The sequence below is a fragment of the Pipistrellus kuhlii genome, unplaced genomic scaffold, assembly GCF_014108245.1.
Source record: "Pipistrellus kuhlii isolate mPipKuh1 unplaced genomic scaffold, mPipKuh1.p scaffold_m20_p_19, whole genome shotgun sequence".
Classification (NCBI taxonomy): domain Eukaryota; kingdom Metazoa; phylum Chordata; class Mammalia; order Chiroptera; family Vespertilionidae; genus Pipistrellus; species Pipistrellus kuhlii.
This window is the reverse complement of record NW_023425504.1, coordinates 9,075,687-9,090,821: the sequence shown is the minus strand read 5'-3', so window position 1 is coordinate 9,090,821 and position 15,135 is coordinate 9,075,687. Positions and strand designations below refer to the sequence as shown.

Sequence of the window (15,135 nt, the reverse complement as noted above, 5' to 3'; positions counted from 1 at the left end):
AATTTTAGTTGGAAATCTGCAATCATGTTGGCCTAGATCTAAAGGTAAAAGCTAAGTTGGTATTCTCCCACTATAGGCAAGGTGACAGAAGGCTCTTGTATACTGCCTTATTGGATTGATCTGGGTTGGAATGCTCAGAAAGAGAGAGATTGATTTCCTTGTCACCCTGCTGGGAAGCTGGCCACATCAAGTGATGATGAGTCTTGGACTAGATTTGGGCAGATGGATGGAATTAGAGAAAAGGACGGAGGATGGGACTTTTATATGATATGCAAGAAATTGGTGGGCTTACCAAGGCTTACCAATAGTCTAAGGTTAGTTCTAAGGGAAAAGAGCCCACTGATGCTATGATTTTTTACCCATTACTCTCAAGAGAAGGATCTCTTTTGCATATTTCAGCCTGACCCCCAACTACATGAAGACAAATAAATGTGCCTTCAAAACTTCTAAGAGTAACTTAGGATTTGGCATCATTCAGGAACTAAGAGAGTTTTTAGGGATTGAATCTCATTATCTCTTCAATAGCTGGAATGTTATCAAGTGTTCTTCCACTAAAAAGAAACAACACTGCAGTTGTTCTCTGGTTTGGTCTAGTACCTTTTCATTTATGCTTCTGCTACCAATGAATTAAAAATCCCAGTGTTTTCATACTTGCATCCCAAGGATTTGTCCTAGCTACTTCCCATTGCCCTATTAAGCATGGCTTTCTAGCTAGTCCACTTCATACAAAGTCATCCACCAGGCAATAGAGTCAGTGCCCTCAGGTCAAATGTTCATTCATGACTAAAGAAGTAACCATTCAAGTTTCAAAGAATAGTCTAGGGCTATTTTCTTAAGTAAGAACCACGGGCCATGTAGTTTCCCTTAAAAGGAAATGGTGGAGATGTCAGAATCCATAACTTACATATTTGGTCTAAGATTTCTGTCAGCATAATGGCCTGGAAGCAGAGATAATTACAGCCCTTCCGGACAGCCATTATATCAGAATGTGTAGATGGTCACCTCTTTCAGCTTTGCCTAAAGCTGGTCCTAGGCATGTCACTTGAATCATATGAAGTTTATGTAGAGCCATCCCTAACTTAAACTATGTAAGAAGACAGTCTCACTCTAGCTTCTTTTTTTGATGGTAAAGGTGATGGTGGAGAATAAATGTACTTTCCCATCTTGGAAGGCTGCCTAGCCTGTCCAGAGGGCCTCAGCAGAGCAGCTGTCAGCCTCCAGGGAGAAATAGTTTTGGCCCTGCTAAGCGAGTGGCCATATGTCATGAACCCTTCCTAAGGAACATGCTCCAACTTGTGTACCCTGCTATATTTGAGCTGTTGAAAGTAGACCCAGCAGGAACTAAGTATCTTCAGCATTAGGCAGCAACACCAAATGATTACTTTTACTGAGTTGAGGCTTAAAGTGAAATAGGAGCAGAGCCTAGCACCAGAGACATAGGAATCCCTTTTCAAATTCCTCACTCCAGTGCCACTGTCCTTTCACTTAGGTTAGCTCCAAAAATAGTGCCCATTCATTGCCACAGTCCTGTGGGTTCAGGGAGGAGAAGCATGCAAATAAATGGAATACAGAACGCTAAACAAAATGACATATTTTCTTTTTTCTTTTTTTTCTTTTTTGGTCAGGACTGGGGAAATACTGGTTATTTCATGTGAATGGAAAAACTGTGTCAAGAGTCTAGTGCCTGGTGGAAGAACAGGTAAGGCCTTCTGAGAAGAGCTCAAGCTTGTACTTAAAAAGCAAATTTTCCAAAAACAGAGGGATAACCAGAATGTTTCAAGTAGTGGGCTCTGCACACATCTTTGACAAGGAAAATTCAACATTTTGTACATTTGGACCTGTGGGGGAGAGGGGGAGGTAGGCAACAGCGGCTCTTTGGCACTATAAAAGCTTGTGTTCCCTTACCAGGGCATGTAACCAATATTTTCCCTGCCTAGTATCTAAGGAGTCATTTTGAGACAGACATCTGTTTAGCAATCTGAGAGCCCCAGACAGAAGACGGAGACATTTATTTTCCTTTACTCATAGTGCAGAGGCCAGGGGGGACTGATTTTGTGGCAGTGTTCTATCCTGGCCTGTATCTCAGTTGATCTGGGAAGAACAATCCAGAATGACACTGAGGCACTATCCAAACGGCCTTGGATTACAAAGTGAGCCCCAAAAGCCAGCTAGGAGCTGAAACAGATGTAAGCCAAGAGGCCCTAATTGGAGGTCTGCCATTGATGAGGTTACAATGTGGTGGAGTGGAAGAGTACTCATCCAGGAATCAGGACATCTGGGTTTTAGCCCACAATTATCTCACTTCACGACCTTGAGCAAATCCATCTCCTTCTCTGAGCTGCTCTGTCCCTTGTTTGTGCAACTAAGGGTGGAACTGTGTGAGTTAGGAGTCTTCCTACTGCTCTGACATTCTATGGTTTGAAGATAGAGAAGTTGGTGGCCAAGAATATATCTTTCATGGTACAATGCCAAGCCTAGTGTATACCAAGGAGGGGCAGACTCACTGGTTTGACTCTTTTGTGGGCTACTTAGTTTTATTGAAAAGTAAATAAACAGAGAAAAATGCCTTATTCTGGCTGTTAATCCCACTTGATCTCAACCATCCATCTTGTTTGGCACAGGGAGATCTAGGTGAAAGAGTGTGAAATACTTGGTATAAGTCCTGTTTACTGCTGGACAACCACCTTGAAACCAAGCCCTTCTCAGGGTGGGTCAGCAGGGGTCAGCTTCCTCAACATATTATATATATGATCTTCCTTCAGCTTCCTGCAAATCATAGACAGAAGACAAGGGGTCTTAATGTGAGCTCCGTATTGATTAGCCATATAGAAAGCCACATGCTAAGGGTCAGCACTGACCCTCAATAAATTTGAGAAGGAGCCTAGGCTTCTCTTGGTGGCTCCCTTCCAGAACCCCAATTGCAGCTTGTCCTTTGCCCCTAATTCTCCATCCAACATGAACTATAATCATGGTTCTTAGCCTTCATATTGGAAAACAATGGGATGAACTAATATCAATAAGAAACTGTGTGATTATTCAAGTAGTGACAATAGCCTACCCTTTCAGAGGACTTACAATTTAATAGGGGAATAAATACAAATCCTGAAGTTTTCTTAGTGCCCCTCAAATCTTGTGCCACTTTAAGACTGATGTATCAGTAAAGAGATTATGAAAGGGATGTTGGCATTAAAGCTCCATCATAAATTGGTCATGAAAGGGGTTAGATAGAAACAAAGTGCAAATTCAAAAAAAATCACTTGAAATGACAACAGAAAATACATGTTATAGTTTTCTCATCTAAAAGCACCTATAAATTTATTGTCACACCCAAACTCTCTTTTTACCTATATCAACGATAAAAAACATTTCCACAGTTTCCTTTGGACCATTAGTGGAGTCTGTCTTAGGGTTAGATTTAAGATCTTTTGGCAAGTTAATTGCTGAAAAAAATATGATATGAGCCCTTACCAGTGTGGCTCAGTTAGTTGGGGGTTGTCCCATGCACCAAAAGGTTGCTGGTTTCATTCTCTGTCAGTGCACATGCCCGTGTTGCAGGCTTAAATCCCCCCTGGAGGCAGAGGGGCAGGAGGCAGCTGATCCTTGTTTCTCTCTCACATCATTGTTTCTCTCTCTGCCTTCCTCTCACTCTAAAAATCAATAAAAATGTTTTTTTTTAAATGTGATGTGAGAATCTTCTGGTTGTTCGAGTTGATATGACTGCTATGGATGGCCAGGTATGTCCTTTTCTTTCTTATCACTCTATGACAAAAAAGTGATGTAATGAAAAGGGCACTGGACTTGAGTTTGTGCCTTAATAAAATCTATCTAACCTCTTTAAGCTTCACTTTCTTAATCTATAAAATGAGGTGAATAATAGTATTTACCTCATAAGTTTATTTGAGATCTAATTGAGATAATGCTTATATAAAGCACCTAGAACAATGTCTGGCACATTGTTATTTTTCAATACATAGTAGTTATTATTATTAGTTTTAGCGAGGCATCACAGTGGAAATCTGGGGCTGTGTGATAGCTCTGGGCACTTGGAAGTAAGCCTGTAAACTATTGAAACTAGTTGTGGTCACCATTAGTCTGAGGTGAGAACAGTCGATAGAGGGGTGCAAAAAGGAGAATAAAACCTTTAACTTGGAGGAGCAAAACCATGCTCCAAGGCAGCAGCAAGAGCAGCAGACACTACTGCATCAATACCTGTAAAAGGGCAACAAGCCAGCAGCCAAAATGAAGGCTTGACTATTGACCTGAAGAATTTTAGGAAGCCAGGAGAGAAGACCTTCACCTAATGTACCTAGCTCTTTGAGTGCCATCTTTCTCCTAATATCACTGAGGATGAAGTGAGGGAATATTTGAGAAATATGGGAAGTCAGGCAAAGTCTTCATTCATAACGATAAGAGCTTTGGCTTTATCTGCTTGGAAACACAAACTCTAGCAGAAATTGCTAAAGTAGAGCTGGACAACATGCCACTCCGTGGAAAGCAGCTGCATGTGTACTTTGCCGAGCACAGAGTATCCCTTACAGTCTGAACCCTTCCTCAGTATGTATCCAACAAACTGCTGGAGGAAGCCCTTTTGTGTTCAGCCAGATGGAGAGGGCGATAGTTATTGTGGATAATTGAGGAAGGCCCTCAGCAAAAGGCATTGTTGAATTCTCAGGGAAGACAGCTGCTTGGAAAGCTCTGGACAGAAGCAGTGAAGGCTCTTTCCTGTTTACTACATTGCCTTTGCCTGTGACTGTGGAGCCCATGGACCAGTTAGATGATGGAGGAATTCCAGAGAATCTGGTTTTAAAGAATCAGCAGTTTCACAAGGAGCAAGTGGGAGCAGTCACTTCGATTTGCACAGCCTGGCTCCTTTGAGTATGAGTATGCCAATCACTGGAAGACACTCATTGAGATGGAGAAGTAGCAGCAGGACCAAGTGGATCACAACATCAAGGAAGCTCATTAAAAAATGAGATGGAGGCTGCTCACCATGAGCACCAAGGCATGCTAATGAGGCAGGATTTGATGATACATGAAAGAATTTGGAGGATTGAAAACCTGTACAATCAAGAAGTGCAAAAACTAAAGCAGCTTGAGCTCAGACCAGGGGAGGAGCACAGACAACATGAAGAAGAGAGGCCATGACAACAAGAATAATTCAAGGGGTTCTTCCCTGATGCCAGACAGCAGGAGATACAAATGGGCCAGACAACTATGGAAGGTGCTATGGGCATAAACAACAGAAGTGCCATGCCCCTCCCCCCTGCTCCTATGCCTGCTGTTACCTCAGCTCCTCCAGGGCCTTCTACTATGATGCCAGATGAAACCTTGAGATTGACCCTACCAACTACCAAATGTTTTGGCCACACTGCTACAATGGAAGGAATAAGAACAATTGGTGGAACACCTCCTGCATTCAACTGTGCAGATCCCGGAGCTGAATTTTCTTCAAACAAAAATCGCTGATACTAATAAAATTGAAGTTTAGTTTCACAAAACCCTTAAGAGAAGGACACTTTTTGGGTAGCCAGAATTGTATCCTGGAAAAGTGTTAGAGATTCCTTCCAATAGTTGGGTCTTCCCTGCCTGTACTACTCTAGGGATTGTGCTAGAGGCAGTGGGCAAGGGATGGGCAATATTTAACAAATCAGTTCTGTGTGATATATCATTTAATCATAACTGTGTGATGCATTCCTGAAGTCTCATGTGATTACTGAGGGCTTGGGAGGGGGGAACAATGGCAAAGTGGATCCAGTTAGAGCCCCCATTAATCTTGATCATTCCTTTCTTTGTTTATCTTGTTCTATTTGTGTCCTCATTCTTAAATTTCCCAACCCCATAGACACTGCCACATATACCACAAAAACCATAAACACCCCCCCCATGACCTTAACCCCATCATTTCATTCACTCCCAGGTTAGAATTTAAGCCAAAATGTCCACAGAAATCACAGATAACATACATACGGTTCTGTTGTGTCCCATATATTATCCCTTCATGTCCTAAGGAAGACATTTTCTCTTAGAGATTCTCATTTTAGTATATCTTTAAAAATCTTATATTAACTTGCCTCCACTTTTTTTCCTGGGTAAGGACAACCCTGGAATGGCCCTTTTGTGTTTGATATTGCTGTCCAACAGCTTTTCTTGATAGGTCTAGTACAGTCTTGGGAGCAGGTTTGCTGTATGCTGAAGGTCAGACAGTAGCTCTAAGCATTGCCCATCTTAGGTAGTGAAGCTATGTATTTTTTAAATTGGTGTACCATGTTTGATTTGTCCATGATACTTCTGGAGTTTTTCTAGAAATGGAGCAACAATGCAGCATCAAATTATTAAAATACATTTTAACCCCTAAAAAAAAAACAACCCAAAACAATAGTTGTGAGGAAAGAAACAGAAGACAGGAAGAGAGGTGAAAGGGCTAAAAACAAACTTCATAAGTTTTCCTGATTTTTTCTCCTGGTTTTCTAAACCAGGAAACTGGTTTAGAAGAAAAGGCTCCCACAGTACCTCTGTCTATAAATGTGTCCAAAGAAAACCATTTCCTCTCTTGCTCTCTTCTAAGAGCATAGCACAGCAGAACATCTGCTAAACATGCTGTTTTTACCCCAACTCGGACATTTTCCAGTAGTTTGACTCACAGAAATCAGAGATGAGATTTTTGTGGGATAGCAAGTCCAAGAATTTTGTCAGTCATGCTTAAGGGGGTATAGCCTTTCATATACTGAGCTCGTATGTAAAAGACAGCACAGCAAATATTGTCAATCTTCCCATTCTCTCTTTGTCAAATGAGGTGGTGTTATGTGATACCCTGATATAAATCATTTGAGCAGCTGTCATAATGCATTAATTGCAGGGGAGCTGGATTCCATACAAGGTGTTCCCAAAGGTTCATTACTAAATTCTCATCCAACAGTTCTTTGAAAGGTTGCATTGGGTAACAAGGACACTAAATCCTTCTATGCATTAGAGCTCCAAGAAAGGACAACTGGAAATTACACTATGGTTTTTCTCTCTTTTCTTTCCAGAAAAGAAAATTTGTAATTACTCACTTGGGCCATTCCCACCCTTTCCTTGATGTTTTCTGGCTTTGAAGACAATTAAGTGTTTACTCCCTTATATTCAAAGTCTTACACCACAATATTTTATGAAAACAATATGTCTTTAAATCAATGCTAAATAAAAATGAACATGTCACTAGAAGGCCATCCTTGTATAAAGTATCCAGAGTTAAAATGAGCTTAATGACCTTGAACTTCTAACCCAAGCTCCAATTCCATATTTCAAGTTACTTGGGCATCATCTCTACTTGGATGTTCTACCATTACCTCAAATACCCTATATTCAAAACTAAATGTTTCACCTTTGCACCAAACCATCTCCTCTTCTCACTTTTTTCATTTCAGCTGAGGGCACTACCACAACATCTAAACTCAGAAACCTTGGGATCATCCAGTATTCCTCTCCTTTTTATGTCTGCCTTTTCATAGATGACTAAGTCCTGGTTGTACTGCTATTTAAAAAAAAATTGTTTATTTAAATTGTTGACAGTATTACAGATGTCCCACATTTCACCTTCTTTGCCCCCCTCCACCCAGCCCCTGCTCCACCACTGGCCTTCACAACACTATTATCTGTGTCCATGGACTATGCATATCTATATATATATAAGCCTAAGCAATCAGTATGATCAGTTGACCGAACAACTGGTTGACCGGTCACTATGTTGCACACTGAGCACCAGGGGGCAGAGGCTTAACACAGGAGCTGCCCCCTGGTGGTAACTGCACTCCCACAGCCATCTTCCTATGGTTGGCAAACCTCCCGTGGTCCCTCCCCCTGGCCAGCTGGCCCCAATCAACCTGATCGCCAGCCAGGCTGAGGGACCCCACCCATGCATGAATTTGTGCACTGGGCCTCTAGTACCAGTATGCATATAAGTTCTTTGGTTAATTTCTTCCTGTTCCCCCACCATCTCCCCTCTGAGATCTATCAGACTGTTCCACGCATCCATGCCTCTGGATCAATTTGTCAGTTTATTTTGTTGATTAGATTCTACATATAAGTGAGATTGTGTGATACTTACCTTTCTCTGACTGGCTTATTTTGCTTAGTGTAATAATTTTTAGTTCTATCCATACTGTCTCAAAGGGTAAGAGATCCTTTTTTTATAGTCACATAATATTCCATGGTGTAAATGTACCACAGCTTTTTAATCCACTCATCTTAATGGACCCTTAGATTGTTTCTAAATCTTAGCTATTATAAATAATGCTGCTATGAACATAGGGGTTTATATCTTCTTTGTGACTGGTGTTTTGGAATTTTTAGGATATATTCCTAGAAGTGGGGTTGCTGGGCCAAATGGCAGTTAATTTTTAATTTTTAATTTTTAATTTAATTTAATTTTTTTATTTTTATTTTTTATTTTTTTTAGGAAACTACATATTGTTTTCCATAGGGGCTGCACCATTCTGCATTCCCACCAGCAGTATACTAGGGTTCCTTTTTCTCCACAACCTCAGAAGCACTTGTTTTTTGTTGATTTATTGATGGTAGCTATTCCGGCAAGTATGAGGTGGTACCTCATTGTGATCTTAATTTGCATCTCTCAGATAATTAGTGACATTGAAGATCTTTTCATATGTCTCTTGGCCATCTGTATGCCCACTTTGGAAAAGTGTCTATTTAGGTCCTTTGCCCACTTTTAATCGGCTTATCTGTCTTCCTTTTGTTGAGCTGTATGAGTTCTTCATATATTTTCAAAATTGACCCCTTACCAGATGTATCATTGGTGAATATATTCTCCCATACAGTGGGTTTCATTTTAATTTTAATTTCTTTTGCTGTGAGAAGCTTTTTATTTCGATGCAGTCCCATTTGTTTATTTTTTCCTTTGTTTCTTTTGCACTAGAAGATGTTTCAGTGAAAATTCTGTTTGTGAGAGGTCTGAGATTTTGCTGTCGATGTTTTCTTCTAGGATTTTTATGGTTTTGTGACTTACATTTAAGTATTTTATCTATTTTGAGTTTATTATTATATTTGGTATAATTTAGTGGTAGTTTAATTTTTTTTTGCATGTATTTGTCCAATTTTCCTAGCACCATTTATTGAAGAGACTGTCTTTACTCTATTGTATTATCTTATCTTCTTTGTCAAATATTAATTGACCATATTGATGTAGGTTGATTTCTGGGTTCTCTGTTCTATTCCATTGATCTACATGCCTGTTCTTGTGACAGTACCAGGCTGTTTTGATTACAGTGACCTTATAGTATAATTTGATATCTGGTGTTGTGATCCCTCCACCTTTGTTCTTCTTTCTCAAGATTACTGTGGCTATTTTGGGTCTTTTGTGGTTCCATATCAATTTTTGTAATATTTTTCTAGATCTGTTAAATATACCATTGGTATTTTATTTTTTATTTTTTGATGGAGGCATGATCATTTTATTTTGAAACAGGGAGACTGAGCATGGCCACCCACCATGCTGACCTGGTGGTACCAGCTAGGAGTGGCTATGGGCAGAGCTCCTCCTGCCCTGGTTTTCCAGCTGCAGGAGGAGAGAGGATGTGGGCCGGACTCCCGGGAGGTCAGGCAGCGCCTGGCCGGCCTGCAAGGGCATCCTGAGAGGAGGCAGGGGAGGGGGGAGGGGGTCCTGATGTCTGGGGGCCTGATGTAGCTGCCCTTTGAAGGTCTCCAGACATCTTGCAATCTTGATGCCCTGGCTGCAGGTTGGCCTCCTCACACTAATCCTGAGTGTGTATGTGGGGTGGAGGTGGGGGGGGGGGACAATGGGGTTGGGACAACAGATGCAGCTAGATGGTGCCATAGTGGGCCAGCTTGTGCAGCTCCAGATGGTTGAAGGCCTCCCGCGGGCAGATGATGGTGATGTCTATCCCCAGGCCTTCCATTCCAAGGATGTCATCCCCAAACCCTTGGACACCTTTCTTGGGGGGCTTGCTCTTGAACTGCCAGGTTTGCCCTGCTTGAATTTGGAGGACCCTTTCCTGGGAGTGACGGGGCCCCCCCATCACCCTGGTGGCTGAGAGGATCTCGGCCTTGGGTGGCTCCTGGTTCATGGCCAAGCTGGCAGAGACCCTGTGGCAACCTTGGGCTTCTGGACTCCCTCACACTGGGCACAGACACTGGGCAGGTCTTTGGGAGCCATCGGTGTGAGTGGTGGCCTCATTCACCAGGGGTCAGCGGGCATTTATCCTGCTGCCAGGTAAGCTGATGTGTCCCCTGATGCCACACTAATCAGCTTGTTGGGGCTGCTGGGGTGGCCACCACCCAGGATTCCAGGGCACAGGGAAGGAGCTCAGATGCAGTCAGAGGCCTGAAAGGAGGGCGAGCTATGGAGCTAAGGACGGGCCAGGACAGGGAGGGAAGTGTGATCAGGACAGGGAGCAGGGAATGACTCTCTCCTGAACCAGCTCTTCTTTGAGACAAAGACAAAACACACCAACTGGCTTCTGTCCTGGGCCTCCCCACTTCTCAGTCCAGTCCTGACTTCGGAAAACCACCTTGATGACCCCGATGTGCTGCAGTCTGGGCAGAGTACTGCTGCCTCCAAGAATATTGTGACACCACTCCTAGATGGGGAGTTGGCTTGGCTGTAGCACAGGGAAGCTGAGGCTGCTGCCTGGCTGCCCACGGCCATACTCCACAGCAGCATCCTACCATTGGTATTTTAATGGGGATTGTGTTGAATCTGTAGATTGCTTTGGCTAGAATGAACATATTAATGATGTTAAGTCTTCCAATTAATGAAAACAGTATATGCTTTCACTTGTTTGTATCTTCCTCTACTACTTTTTTTCATTGTCCTATAGTTTTCCAAGTACAGATCTTTTACCTCCTTGGTTAAGTTTATTCCTAAGTATTTTGTTGTTGTTATTGTTGTTATATTAAATGTGTGTTTTTTTTTAACTTTCTCTTTCTGAGAGTTCATTATTTGTTTATAAAAATACCAATCTGCATCCCACCAGCAGTGTACTAGGGTTCCCTTTTGGAATTTAGACAGGTACATGCAAAAACACAAAATGGATGTTAATTTTGTATTCTGCTACTTTGCTGAATTCATTTATTAAATACTAGGGCCCCAGTGCATGAATTCGTGCACCTTGAAAGGAACTGTGGGCTATGAGGCTGCAGTAAGCACAGGGGCAGATCTCGGCCCATCCTCTGCCCACCTGCCCAGCCCCTCCTGCAGCGGCCCCCCATTCCCCTATCTGACAGCAGCACTGCTCCTGCCACCACCACTCCCATGCACTGATGGCACAGAATGATTGGGGCTGGCACAAACAGTGGGTGCGAGCAGGGCCAGCGCCTTCAGTGGGTGCGAGAGGCTGCTGCTGATCCAATCACCCTTCAGGAGCAAGGGGAGATGGAGAAGCCCTCAAGGGCGATCAGGGCTGGCAGACACCACTCGTACCCACTGATGGCCCTGAGTGATTGGGAATGGTGCTGGGCACATGCAATGGGTGCAAGCAGCGACTCTGGTGCTGGCTGCAGGTGAATGTCGGGCTGGCACTGGCAGCAGGTGTGAGCACCAGGCAGGACCATGGCATGCAGGAGCAAAAAATTTTCATTAACCACCAGAGGCTCACCCTGATGATAGCGACAGGCGCCCCACCTTGGTCTGGCATCCCTGCTCACCTCGTCCACCATCCCACTGTATGTCCCCTGGTGGTCAGTGCACATCATATGACCAGTTGTTCGGTTGTTCTGCAGTTTGTTCTGTTTGCATATTAGCATTTTATTATATAGGATAGTAGGTTTTTGATGGAGTCCTTGGGGTTTTCTATGTATAATATCATGCCATTTGTGAGTAATTAGAGTTTGATTTCCTCCTTTCCAATTTGGGTGCCTTTTGTTTTTTTTTTCCTGTATGATCACTGTGGCTATGATTTCCAGTACTGTGTTGTATAAAAGTCGTGAAAATGGACATCTCTGTCTTGTTTCTGTACTTAGGGAAACGTTTTTAATTTTTGCCCATTGAGCATGATGTTGGCTGTAAGTTTGTCATATATAGCCTTATTATGTTGAGGTATGATCCCTCCAGTCCCATATTGCTGTGGTTGTTTGTTTTTTTAAATAAAAAATGAGTACTGGATTTTCTCAAATGCTTTTTATGCATCTAGTGATATGATTATGTGATTTTTATCCTTCATTTTGTTTATGTGATATATTACACTTATTGATTTGTGGATATTGTACTGGCCTTGCATCCCCAGAATAAATCCTTCTTGGTCATTGTGTATGATCTTTGTAATATATTGCTGTATCCGATTTGCTAATATTTTGTTGAGGATTTTAGCATCTACTGGCTAACATTCATCTGGGATGTTAGCCAGTAATTCTCTTTCTTTGTGGTATCTTTATCTGGTTTTGGAATTAGGATAATGCTGGCCTCATTAAAAGAGCTTGGAAGTTTTCCTTCCTCTTGAATTGTTTGGAATAGTTTAAGAAAGATAGGTTTTAGTTCTTCTTTGAATGTTTAGTAAAACTCCCCTATGAAAACATCTGGTCAAGGACTTTTATTAGTTGGGAGATTTTTTATTACTGCTTCAATTTCACTAGTTGTTATCAGTTTATTCAGGTTTTCTGATTCTCCCTGACTTAGTTTTGGAAGATTGTATGTTTCTAGGTATTTCATATAACTGGACTCATATAGTATTTATCCTCTTTTGACTGGCTTATTTCACTTAGCATATGTCTTCAAGGTTTATCCATATTATAATATTTGTTAGAATTAAATACATCTTAATAAAAGGAAATGATCATATCAGTGAAATAATAGGTTTATAAAATGGCTATATCTTTCTTAATGTACATTAAAATATATACTTAAAAATAAAGTTTGGCCTTAACTAGTTTGGCTCAGCGGATAGTGTCAGCCTGCAAACTGAAGGGTCCCATATTTGATTCCTCCAAGGGCATGTACCCTGGTTGAGGGTACATCCTAGGAGGGGGTGTGCAGGAAGCAGCTGATCGATGTTTCTCTCTCATCGATGTTTCTAGCTCTCTATCCCTCTCCCTTCCTCTCTGTAAAAAAATCAATAAAATATATTTTAAAAATAAAGTAAATAAAAATAAAGTTTGTGTGTTTCAGTCCCATCACTAGTGTGCTCCTCCCCTTCCCCCCCCCCCCCCCCCACACACACACTCTTTAGGAAACATCTGACTTTATCATCTTCATAGATCTATCAAAACCTAAAAATATATAGATCACTGGAGCAGTGATTTTCAATCATGGCTGTTTATCAGAATTCTTCAAGTAGCTTTGAGAAAGACCTGGGCCATAACCCAGACCTACTCAGTCATATGGTATTTGTGATAATCATCTCTAGGGATGGTATTTATGATAATCATCTAAGTTTAGAGACATTGCTCCATGACTGACTTGAGGGCGGGATTCCAGTTCTATGCCTCTTACATTCCAGTTCTATGCCTCTTACATTTCTATGCACAGTGTTGGTCATAGAGGTCAAACTCAAAAATATTGTATTGATTGATGAATTGAGAATTCCAATAAATAAAAGGGAGACAACATTTTAAATCAATCTCTTCCTTTTCAGTAGTGTTATCTGCTCCACCACATAAGTTCCTCTGTAAAATTGGAGTAATGACATTCTACCTTATGGAGTTGCTGTGACTCAAATTAGATAACATGTGGGAAAGCAATGATGGTTAATATGAAAATTCATTCTACCATTCTAAGAGTCCAGAATCATGCTATAATATGTGGAAGATAGACAAGTTTAAAAACATGATTCCTGCTCTCACAGAGCTTAGGATATGCTTGAGGAAACCAAACTAACCCAGATGGAACAATTGAGAAGTAATGACTTCTAAGTGGGGCAGAAATTCAGGTGCACTCTTGGAAGGCTTCATGGGTAAGCTTTGAGCTGACCCCTGAAGAAAAAAAAAAGAACTTGGAGAGAGATACAAGAGAGGCCAGAACATTCCAACAGAAAGGAATGGCATCAGATGTAGCTGATGTGGTTATTCATGTGGTATACTTGAGCTGGCCAAATAAGACTTGTCTCATCACACATTGACCCAAAATAACTCTGGAAATTTGACTGTTCAGAATTCTGTTCCTTACAAAAGCCCCTCTGAAAATGCAATAACACTGGGGCAAGTTTGTATATGATCTCACTTATACCTTAGTGTGCATTAGTTAAATCAAAATGTGTTCTCCCTGGACAAGAAAGGTACGATGAGGGTTGGGACTCTCAATGGTAAATGTCCAGGAAGGGGTCATTTTGGAGCCCTGGAAAGAGTTTCAGCTTGGAATCCAGAAAGCAGTGTGGGGCCAGGGAAGGGTGGTAAGTATCAAGGCTCTGAATTGTTGGCAATGACATTATTTTGAACATGAAGAAGGGGACAAGATCTAACCAGAATTTGTTGCACCTTCTTTCTCATGTTGATATGCTTGGAGTCTTCTGCAAAGTAATCAACTAGATTAATATTCGAAAAGCATAGGGCTTCTAGATTAGTCACAGAGAGGTTATTTTATGAGTATTTGGAAAGATGGACTATGACAAACATGGATATTTGGCTTTGGAAGGAGGGTACTCTTCTTCATTTTATATCTAGGCTCTTCCTCACTGTCCCTTTACAGTTTGACTCCTCAGGTTCACCCCAGGTTAGAAAAAAGTTTCCTTTGCAAAAACTATATATTTGTTTCTCCCAGAGTTTGCTGCTCTCAGCAGAGCCTGTTTCTTTTCTTTCTTTCTTTCTTTTTTTTTTTTTTTTTAGCTTTTGTTGTTATTTTAATTTTTTATTTTTTTTAAATAAATCTTTATTGTCCAGATTATTACAAATGTGATCCTCTTCCCCCCCTCAATTGCTCCCCTTCACCAGGTTCCCACCCCACCCTCTGTCCTTTCCCCACCCCCATTGTCCTCATCCTTAGGTGCACAGTTTATGTTCAGTCTCTTCCCGCACCCTCACTCTCCTTTTCCTAGAGAATCATCAGTCCACTCCCCTTCCATACCTCTGATTCTATTATATTCACCAGTTAATATTGTTCATCAGATTTTTTAATTCCCTTGGTTTTTAGATTCACTTGTTGATAGTTACGTATTTGTTGATCATAATGTTTATCTTTATCTTCTTCCTCTT

The 15,135-nt window shown here is 41.4% G+C and overlaps 2 pseudogenes; one reads left to right on the top strand and one right to left on the bottom strand.

Moving 5' to 3' along the window:
• The first annotated feature begins 222 nt into the window (after window positions 1-222).
• Window positions 223-5,466, top strand: LOC118721942 (annotated as a pseudogene).
• Window positions 5,467-9,759: 4,293 nt separating this feature from the next.
• LOC118722032 lies at window positions 9,760-10,548 on the bottom strand (annotated as a pseudogene).
• Between the last annotated feature and the right edge of the window lie 4,587 nt (window positions 10,549-15,135).